The 10,427-nt window shown below is 36.3% G+C and overlaps 1 long non-coding RNA gene across 1 annotated transcript in view; it reads left to right on the forward strand.

Moving 5' to 3' along the window:
• Positions 1 to 6,784, forward strand: part of LOC130681877 (uncharacterized) — a 53,812-nt gene extending 47,028 nt beyond the window's left edge. Inside the window, exon 3 of the long non-coding RNA XR_008995104.1 lies at positions 5,478 to 6,784. This is a non-coding gene — a long non-coding RNA (uncharacterized LOC130681877). The remainder of the gene's footprint in view (positions 1 to 5,477) is intronic.
• The last annotated feature ends 3,643 nt before the right edge of the window (positions 6,785 to 10,427 follow it).

Genomic DNA, 10,427 nt, shown 5'->3' on the forward strand with positions numbered 1-10,427 from the left:
CCCACCCCTCTCCACATGTCCTTTTATCAAGGAAGAGGGGTAAAGAGTAAGACAGAAAGATAAAAGGTAGAGGCAGGAAAAAAATAGGATAGGGGATAAGTAAAGAAATGATAAATGTATATTATCTGCACAGAAGTATGCTAAAATTTTCCAGAAAGAACCAGCATCTCTCTTCAAGCCTCTGCTCCATCCCAGTCCTGTTGAGACTGCTATTTCAGCCTAATGGAAAACAAGCAACCTTATCAATGTACAATCTATTTTCCAAAGATTAGTTTATGAAAGATTTACTTACTCTTCAAGGTTGTTCCCTGTTCTCTGGCTGATCCTAAGAAGTTTACCAGGATATGGAAAGGAAAGTCACAGAGAATATACAAAAATAAAAAGTGACAAAGACATGCAGGCTGAGGTTTTATGGGTATGCAACAATAGGGTCAAAGTCAACTATTCAACTGGGGCATTCCATACAAATGAAATTTAGTTAAGAGTTTTTCTTCTGAATTGACACATCTTTTTTGCATTGAGGAAAATGTTACTTGTGTTAGTTTATGTATCTAATGAGATGTGTTTTCATTCTTTAATTGTAGATTGTATATTAACCTTCAAGTTATGGATTATACCACTGAAATAGTAAAATTGAATTACATCTTCAGCTTTCTCTGAGATTTAGCAACAAGACAAAACACACAATTCTAAAAACTCATGAAATCTAGTTAATCCTTAGGTATAAAAATGTACATATAACATCCCTGGAAAATTAGGCTACGGTAAACTCTAATTACTCTTAAGATGTTTATTTCCTTTTATTTTCCTCAAGTTCAGATGGTTCCAAACAGAGCTACATTGCAGACTTGGAAATGCAAAATTATTATAGATTTGTTCTGCCTAAGACAGCTGAAGAAACCCTTAGTGGTATTTGTAGTGATAATCAGGATTAAACTACAATTTCGGGAACAGATTTAAAAAGGCAATAAAAATAATAATGATTAGTATCCAAGAAAGCATTCATAAAAGTAAGTAATGTTATTTCAGTATGTTCAGAATAAAACATGATAAAGAGGAAAATCTTTCATCTTCAAATTATTTCCTACTAGAGGAAGAATAAAGTGCTGTGAGTATCTGTGAGACCAAGGAATATCTAGGACAGATTGGGGGTTATTTGGGAAAATCAAACGCTTCATTAGCTTTTTGAATTTAAATTATTTCACTTCTCAAGGTCGTTATTATCTGTAAAACAAGAAGGTTGGAATAGATAATCTTTGAGATTCTTTCCCCCTTTGAGTTTCTAGTTAAGTTCAAGGAAAGAATTGGAAAGGAGGGGAGGGGAGTTGTCTTCTCTATGGGTATTTCCTTTGAAGGAAAATGAAACTTAAGAGAGTTTAAAAGGTTAATCATGGTGAGTATGGTTCAGATCTTATATTCAAGTCCAGATCATTATTATATGAAATCCATTCATGATGTCCCTTCTCTTTGTACATCAATATTAATATCTTACTTTTTGTACTCCTCAAAGAGAGAAATAGTGAACTGATAACTGAGTTCAGGAGCCCTGTATTATCCATTGTTCTTTAACAGTGACCCCCTTGATCAAACTTCAGTCTGGCTCCTTTGAGCCCTTTTTTTTTTACCAGACAGACCTCTTGCTTGGCCTACTGAGCCCAAAGTAGCAAAGATTCCTGCTACACCAGTTTATCAAAAATGCCCCCACCGTTGGTATCCAATCAAGCTCCTCTTCCTCTATCCTTGACAGCTAATCACCTTTGACATCCTTCCCCCTCACTTTTGACTCCCCAACAAGTTTCTCTTATTAGTTTTCCATCCTCTCCCTCACCCTGCCTCCTGGCTATAAATCTGCACTGGTCCCTGTTGTACTCAGAGTTTAATTCAAGCTCTATCTTCTATTATAATCATCTTGAACACTTGCTATTGTCTTGAAAAATGTCTTCTTTGACATTTCTAACAAGTGACTGGTATATAATTTTTCTTTAGCATCATTTAACAGAGGGTAACCAGGTAACCCAGCGAAGCTCTCACAGTGCTGCGGTAGCTCCATGTCCCTCCTCCACATCTTCTAGAAAAGCAGAGGCACCAGGAGAAATGAGCCTGAGACTATTCCTTCCCATCAAGGGGGAGGAAGTACAGTAGAATGATGAGGAGCAGGAGCTCTGGAGCCAGACACATCAGGTACCAGTGCTTGGCGGACAAACCTTCATTTCCTCAACTATAAAATGAGCATAATAATAGAACCTGTGTCAAAGATCATTGTGGGGATTAATGGAAACAGACGTTAAACTCTTACCTAATACTCTGCAAGTTTTCACAAATATTAATAATAATCACAAAGCTTTTCTACTTGGGGTAGGGTATCCTTCCTGCTGATTTTCAGGCCATCATTCCAATCAGCTTAGGCCTGCAGGAACCGGGCACATCAAAAAACCATGCGCAGTTAACAAAACTGAACTCTGGGTTTAGACTAGCTTCTGAGCTGCGTTTATGCCCTGACTCACTGAGCTTAGCGCTGTTTCTAAGGAAGCAGACTTCTCAATATACTGCTGCTCAGTTCTAGAGATATGATTGAATAAAATGGCAAAGAGGAATGTTCTGGATACTCTGAGCATTCTGCATCCATGGAGAAATGCTCTTTCTCAGAAATAAATAAAAGTATTTACAAAAATCTCATAGCAACTGAGGAATCTGGAAGACAAAGGCAAGAGGTTAAGCAGACAGCCCATAAACAGAGACTACGTTTCAGTTAGAGAGAGGGCCTAAATTAATTTAGTATGCTCCAGGTACCATCTAAGCATTTCTGTGTTCCCATGGTATTTACCAGGCTGCACACATAGCCATTGTCTAATGGACAATTAGAGAGATGCTATTTTTGAGCTTTATAGTTTCTGTGTTCATGTGGGAATACCTTTTTTCTCAAGATGTAATATGTAATGAAATTCTCAAAATTTTTTCCATTATCTTTGGGCCACAATAAAATTAGATTCACAAATGTGGAAAGCAATAATATAAAACAGGAAGGAAATATTGGTAAAACATTTAATCCCCAAAAGATTTCTTAAAATCTTTCTCCCATTCTGTGGGCCTGGGCATTCATGATCTTTTATTTCATTCTGACTCCGTGTGTATGTGTGTTTAATAAGATCTCTGAAAAAAATCAACTTCTCATAGATAATGACATCAGTGTTCCCTTTATAAGAAAGAGTCCTGATAGACCATGTTTATTAAAAGTTTGGTATGTCAGGCAAAAGAATTCAGAGGAAATGTTCCTTCCTTTAAGGAGCTTACAATCTAGTTAAAAACAAAATACTATAGCATGGGGTGGGTCAGATGATTTTCCCTTCTCTTCCTTTCCTTCAGTCTGGCACACATTCATCCCCTTGCAAGAGGCTGATGAGCTCTGATTCTAGATAAACATCTGGGAACATAAGGTGATGATATTTAGGACAAAGGAGGGGAAGATACTTTTTAAGATAAAGACCCAGGAGCCATAGAAAGAGAAATATGAAGGTTTGTTTCTCTCATATTCTTTACATACAAAATCCAAGTCATTTCCTACCTCCAATCTCAGGCCTATCTGAGGTGAGGCAAGATGGAGAATTAATTCACAACTGTCCCAGAGGCTGAGGAGAAGTGACAACTGATAAATCAAGCAGAGATTCAAGTTACTCAAAAATCATGATGGAAAAAGAGAAAAGAGAGATTCTTAAAGGCAAGGGTAGGTAGTTAATGAGGATGGCAGTTCCTGGTTGTTAGTTAATAGCACCAAATCCCAATTTGAAGAACTCAAACCTGGGAAACCGTAGGCATGTTCACTGGTGGAGGTCTCCGTCTCTGTACAGAGGGGGACATATACGGCAGGCAAAGGTCTTGAGCATTTTCCTGAATTAGGTATTACTAGCTAACCATAAAGTTGTTTGAAAATGGACTATGTCAGTGTTCACCATTAAAGGACACACTACCAATAATAATAAAATAATAGAAAGGCAGAGAACTTAGAAGTTTTCAGGCAAAACACAAGTAGTAAATGTTCTGAGGAGGAAGAAATCTGTGTGTTACAATCAGAAATATCATCAGGGAAAATGTAATTAAGTCTTGCAGGATGAGAACCGTTTAGATACATCGAGACATGGTTTAAGATACTGGTGCAAATAAAGATTCAGGAATGGAAATGAAGGTGGCCTATCTAGGTGAGATCAAATTTACATAGAAATATGTACAACCGAATTTAAGATTCCTATCTGTGTGACCATATCAGAAATAACACTGGGAAGTGCCATGTTCTAAAGATGTGTAAATGTGGGTTCTGTAACTTCGTACTTGCTGAAATACTTGGTAGAAAGCCTTTGGAAATTCTTGAACACTGCAGAGACGTGATAGAAATTATATTATGGAAAGATTGGTTATTATGGTTAGGATACATTTGAGAAAGAAAGAAAAACATTTGAGAAAGAAGAAAGAAGCCTTTGCAGCAATTCAGGTCTGAACAGCGGAGAACTGACCAACTTGATAGACATTTCAAAGGGGCAAACAACCTGAGTTTATGTTAGTTTATATAAAAGGAATGCAGAGAGAGAACTTGAAGATGGTTTCCAAACTGGAAGACAAGAGCAGTGATCAAGTTTGAATGTTGCCAGTGCTTACTGTGAGATAAGGGGTATAAAGTTGAAGTCCTGTCTTTTTGACTAACCAATATATGATTTCCTCAATTAACTTAATCTATTTGCTTAATTAAACCTAATCAGTTTTCTCTCCTGTAAAATGAGACAAATGACTTAGGTAATCTTTGAAGCCTTCAAAACTCTCTGCTTTTTAAAAAATTGTTCTTTAGCTGTGTCAAATTAGTGTACATGCTGAGTACCATAAGGTAGAGCAAAGTTTAGAAAACACAGTATTTCTAGCCATCCAATTCTTCCACTTTCTAAAATATTTTGCTGAACACCATGGACCAATTTTTGGTGGAATGAGTGGCTGTGACATTATATGGCTATTTAATATTCTGTCTAAACAAGGAACAAAATTAATTTGAATTTAAATATACAAACTGCCCTGTTCTACCTCTTCTGCTTGTTTTCTTCTTTGATTCAGGGGAATTTTATAACATTGGTATGATCCTAGGTAAGAATGTTAAGTTCATTCCCACAACTCATTACGCCCACGGCAATGGGAATAAAAACAACAGTAACTAACAGTGGGTAAATTGGAAAGCAATTTATGTATGTTTTATCTTTTAATATTCAGAACCCACTTCTGAGAGCTAAGGACAAATTTTACCCTGTTGTTCTAGATGATAACGTTGAGATTTAGCTTAAATTAAAGTTTAGATTAAAGTTACAATTTTCCTAGTCATAAAGTACTTAGTAATCGAGTTGGCACAGTATTTTGAGTCTTTCTTATCCTAAAAGCAATGTCCTTAACTTCTCTGTGATGTTGTGAGGGAATTAAAACAGATTTAATTTTAATTCACTCCAAAGGATGAATGGGGTTTCTTCGTGGATTGAATGGAACTCAAGAAACAGAGAAATGATAAAGCTTTTACTGGACTGGCAACATTTGCCTGCCACTGGTGGAAAATTCGAGCACTTTGGAGCTCACATTTGAGAGTGAAAGGTAAGGAAAAGAATCAGAACCTCAACTCTCTACTCCTACCCTTGTAGCAAAATAAGGGAGGCAATGACATATGTGTTCCCTCTTTACTAGCCTCTGACACAGAGTAGGTTTGTATTTCTTGCACCTTCTCCAGGGATCAGAATATTTTAGGCATGGAGATGTAATTACTGTGATGTATTTGAAATCTTGTAGCATTCACTTTGCCAATTGTATGGTCATAGTTTATGGGAAAGGTTGTTGGAAAGAACTTCTCTAAGGAAAAATTCCATTGTAGCTTGGTAGGTAATTACCAGCATTTTTATCCACATGTCATAAAGAATTCAAGGAGTTGCTTAAGCTATCATTATTAAGCTAGTGATATGAAGCAGGAAGAAAAATCAACACCTTCCTTTTAATAACTTCTGTGTCATGATCGATTCTTCATAATTATTATGTGAATTATGTATTTTGTGTCTTTCCTTTATTTTATAAAGTGTTGATTAAGTATCACTGTGTTAAAAGGGTATATTAAAGCTGTAGCTTTCAGGTAAAAAAATAAACAAAAGGGCCTGAGACAGAAAGTTCCAAATATAATGGAAAAAAAGTCATTGTGCTGAGAAAGGATCAGGACTAAAAACGCCTTCCCTCAGTCTGTCAGTCCTAACTTAGATTATAACTTTTCTTGCTCATGTATCTTATAAAGTGTTTGTACATTTTCAGTCATGTTTAGGATACAGGGAGTCAACACATAAAATAAGCACATGAAAGAAATTTCATTAGAGGTTCCCTTAGCAGCTTGAAGCTGAGAATGCACAAACTAAGGGTTTGTTGATTCATTCATTTGCTGCACAGTTCGTTGAGAGCATGTTATGCACTGGCCCTGGTGCTCGGAGCAGGGTGTCAAGAGTGATGCACGGCAAGCCTGCGTTGCCCTTGCAGGGTTTATGACCCAGTGGCTCAGAAACACATTAAATAAGGGAGCACACAAGCATTATCTAATTGTATACTATAATAAGTGCTTGAAAACAAAAAACAAGGGGTGATCCAAGAGACTAACAGTGTGGGAAGAGGGTAAGTCAAGAAGATAAGGTAAGTCATCAGAGAAGACGTCACTGAGGCAGAGATACATGAAGGCAGGTAAGTCAGTGCAGCAAGGAGAGGGAACCGCAGCACTCCAGACGGGAAAGGTAAACAGGTGGAAAAGTCCTCAGGAGAGAAAGCTAAGACCCCTCTTATATGTCTTGTTTTATAAGACTATATATATAGACTAGTTTATGGCCTAGAGCTTCTAAAATATAATCAGCATATTATATGGAAACTTTCTTAATTCCTTTAGCTACATGCAACTACTAATTATATGTAGTATGGGGAAGCAAACAGTCTCCATGAGGTTTTGGAAATAGCCAAGGGGAGCTGGCGCCAGGAAGAGAAGCCAAGAAGGTTGTTGGCTGACATTTAAAATCTCAAAGACAGGAAAATCACTATTTGTGTAGGACAAGCCTCGATGTTTCTAGAGAAAACTGTTTATATTTTGTTTTGCTATATTGTTGGGCTTTTGTGTTTTAGTTTTGGTTTTGGTTTTTTTGGTTAAGGTAAGGAAGTTCCATGACCCACTGACCTTTTTACGCCATTAAGCTAACCTTTGACTAAAAAGTGGTGGATTCTTTCCCTGTGGTTAACATTCTCTCTAAATCTCAGGCTTTCCGGAATTTCTGTTGGAAGCCTCAAAAGTTTCTCATCATAGTCTTTAGTATAAGTGGGGAAAAATGTAATTTAGATGAGTTCTGTTAGACCATTTTCTAGATAGTTAAACCAAAACAACCAAGGGATATTAAATTATCTATTGACATCATACTGAATAATTCTCAAATTTATATTTAGTCTTGTGCTATTTGATGCCTTAATATGTAATTTTAGTTGTTATTGAAATAAGTCAAACTTTCTAAAGACAAGAGTGATTGGCAATGCACTCAATGATAGAACAAGAATCTAGAGATTATTAACGGCTTGAAACAATGACAGAAACTGAGATGAAATGTAAAATAAATAGGTAAAAAGTCATATATACTTTTTTCAAATAACAACTACTTGTAACCAGGATTGGAGAGTATTGGCTGATAACTTATGCATAAAATACAAGGTTAGGTGACTGAAATCTCATTTGCCAACATCAGATTCAGTTGCCAAAAAAAGCTATGGCATTTTAATGTGATCCAGGGTCATTATACCTAAATTAAACATTCTGTTCTTATCAGATTATGACTAGGAGTATTGTTTTCCATTCTTGTTGACATATTTTTAGAGCTCATTATACAAGACTACATAGGTAATGAAAGATTTGTTTTCCGCATTGAATATCTTAAAATTCTGCATAGTTGCCAGAAGAATTAAATGAAGGCACAATAGGTGTCTTCAGAAATTGAGAGCTGCCATTTTTAAAATGAGTTACCTTTATCCAGTGAGACATCAAAAGGCAAAATGAGTGAGAGAAGAGTGATTAATTCATGTCTCTTTTCTAAATTATACACTCTTACCTCTTTTAAGGCCAGAACTATGTATTATTATCTATTTCCAGCATTTGGTCCAGTGTCTGTAATGTTCAGTCAGCATTTGTGAATATTGATAGAGTGAGTAAATGAATACAGAAAGGGCAGTATTACCTAAACATAAGGCATTATTTTGATAACTGAAAGTGTCCACAAGGCAGATTTTGATCCCTTGAGGAATATTTTGATGTTTTTTTTCTTTTCTTTTATTTTTTGAATTGTATGTATTTAAGGTGTACAACATGCTGATCTGATGTACATATAACATAGCGAAATGATTGCTACAGTCAAGCTGATTGCCACATCCATCTCCTCACATAGTTCTTTGTGCATATGTGCTGTGACCACCTGACATCTATTCCCTTGGCAGATTTCGATTTCCCATATGCAAAAGGAGCTTGACTGTGGCCGTCATACTGTTACACATTAACTCTCGGCTAATTCATCTGCAACTTTGTACACAACTGCAACTTTGTACCAGAAAGAAACTATTTTGAAATTAAAAACAAACAAAAATTGTCCCAAAAAATGGAAATGGTGAAAACATAATCACAAGAATGATTTAAGCAAAATCTCTATTACTGCTTTCAGAAGCACCAGGAAAGAAAATTACTCCTTTTACAGGCACCTTGTTTTATTTTGCATTCTCTCAGTCTCCTTTATCTACAAGCAGTTATTTCCCATTATCATTTAAATTTGCTCTCATCTTTTCTACCTTAAAAAGTCCTATTTTTGCTGCTATCTTATATCTCACCTTACCTTCGTAGCCTGTTGTTTATAATTACTGTTGTATTATTATTTTACTTCATCATCCCTTTTACCCTTCAACTCAGGGCTTCTTTCCTCCCCACTCGTGAAGGTCTGAAGCTACTCTCATGGTCTCTAACAAATCCCTTATTTTCCATCTAATAGACCTGAGTGTTCTGCAGCATTTGGTACTCTTGACTGCTTGCTTCCTTGGAAACACTCTTTCCTTGGCTTCCATGATAACACACTCTGCTGTTTGTTTCCTTTTTCAACACTGTCATGTGCCCTGTACCTTTCATCCTCCTCTGGGGGCTCCCATTCTTTTCCTCTTCTTTTCAGTGGTGGTGGAGTCTTTCTGTATTCTGCCCAGAGCTTCTTGCTTTTCTTATTCAATTCTACATTTGTCCCTCTTGACTCATCCAATCTCGTATTCCAATTGGTGAGCATATACTAATAGCTCACAGATCTATTTTTTCTATCCCAGGTCAGATAACTACATTCCAAATCCATACATATATCTGCTTATCACATATCTACATTTGATTAACTCATAGGAACATGTCCAAAACGAATCCCTTATTCTTACCGCATTGCAAACCTGATTCACCTTTCTGTAAATGATACAACCAATACACTTTTCCAAGCCAGAAAGCTAGTTATATTTTTGCTTTTCTCATTCTCAGTTAATCCACCAATATACAAGAGCGTAAGCCTATCAATTCTATCAGCCAAGTGTCATCTAATGTAACAAATAAGTTCTCATAATTTATGTCCTTATGTCTTGTACATCCTTCAAACCAACCCTCTATCAATTCCCTAGTTTAGGTGACCATAATCTTTTTCCTAGATAGCTGCCATAATTTCCTATCTTATTTCACCGACTTGAGTTTATTTGTCCAATAGCAGCGAACGTAATTTTTCTAAAGTACAAGAATTATCATGTCACTCCCTTCCATCAAACGCTTCAGTGGCCACTGATTTCTTCCAAGTTACAGTGCCAACTCTTTCAAAATTTGAAATCTACTGATATTCCTATAGTCATCTCCTACTAATATCCACCTCTTAGCTTATATATAGTATCTACGATTCTAATCTATCAGTCTTAGAAAACATCTTGCTCAGTCTCATGTCCACGCTTTCAGATAAGAAGTTTCTCTGCTGGAACTATTCCTCCTTTCCTGCTTCATGTAGCCAACTCCTTGATTCAGATGCCACTTACTCCAGAAAAACTTCCCTAAACTACCAGCGATATATGCCAATAACACCCTTACTTACTCATTTAGAGCACTCATTATGGAAATTGTAATTGGTAAGATAATTTCTTCCTTTAGTCAGCCTTAGATTATAAACTCTGAAAAGTGGGGACCATGATATCTACTTTATCACTGGTTATCACAGTGACAGGCAGATAGTAAGTACACACACAAAAAAAAAATGTTTTAAGGAATAAGTGAATGTAAAGAAGGAATGTTTATCAAACAAAGGTAAATACAATCAAGTTAGATATCCATGAAAGAAACGATCATAGTTTAAGAGCATGGC

Source organism: Manis pentadactyla, chromosome 2 (assembly GCF_030020395.1).
Source record: "Manis pentadactyla isolate mManPen7 chromosome 2, mManPen7.hap1, whole genome shotgun sequence".
NCBI classification, from domain to species: domain Eukaryota; kingdom Metazoa; phylum Chordata; class Mammalia; order Pholidota; family Manidae; genus Manis; species Manis pentadactyla.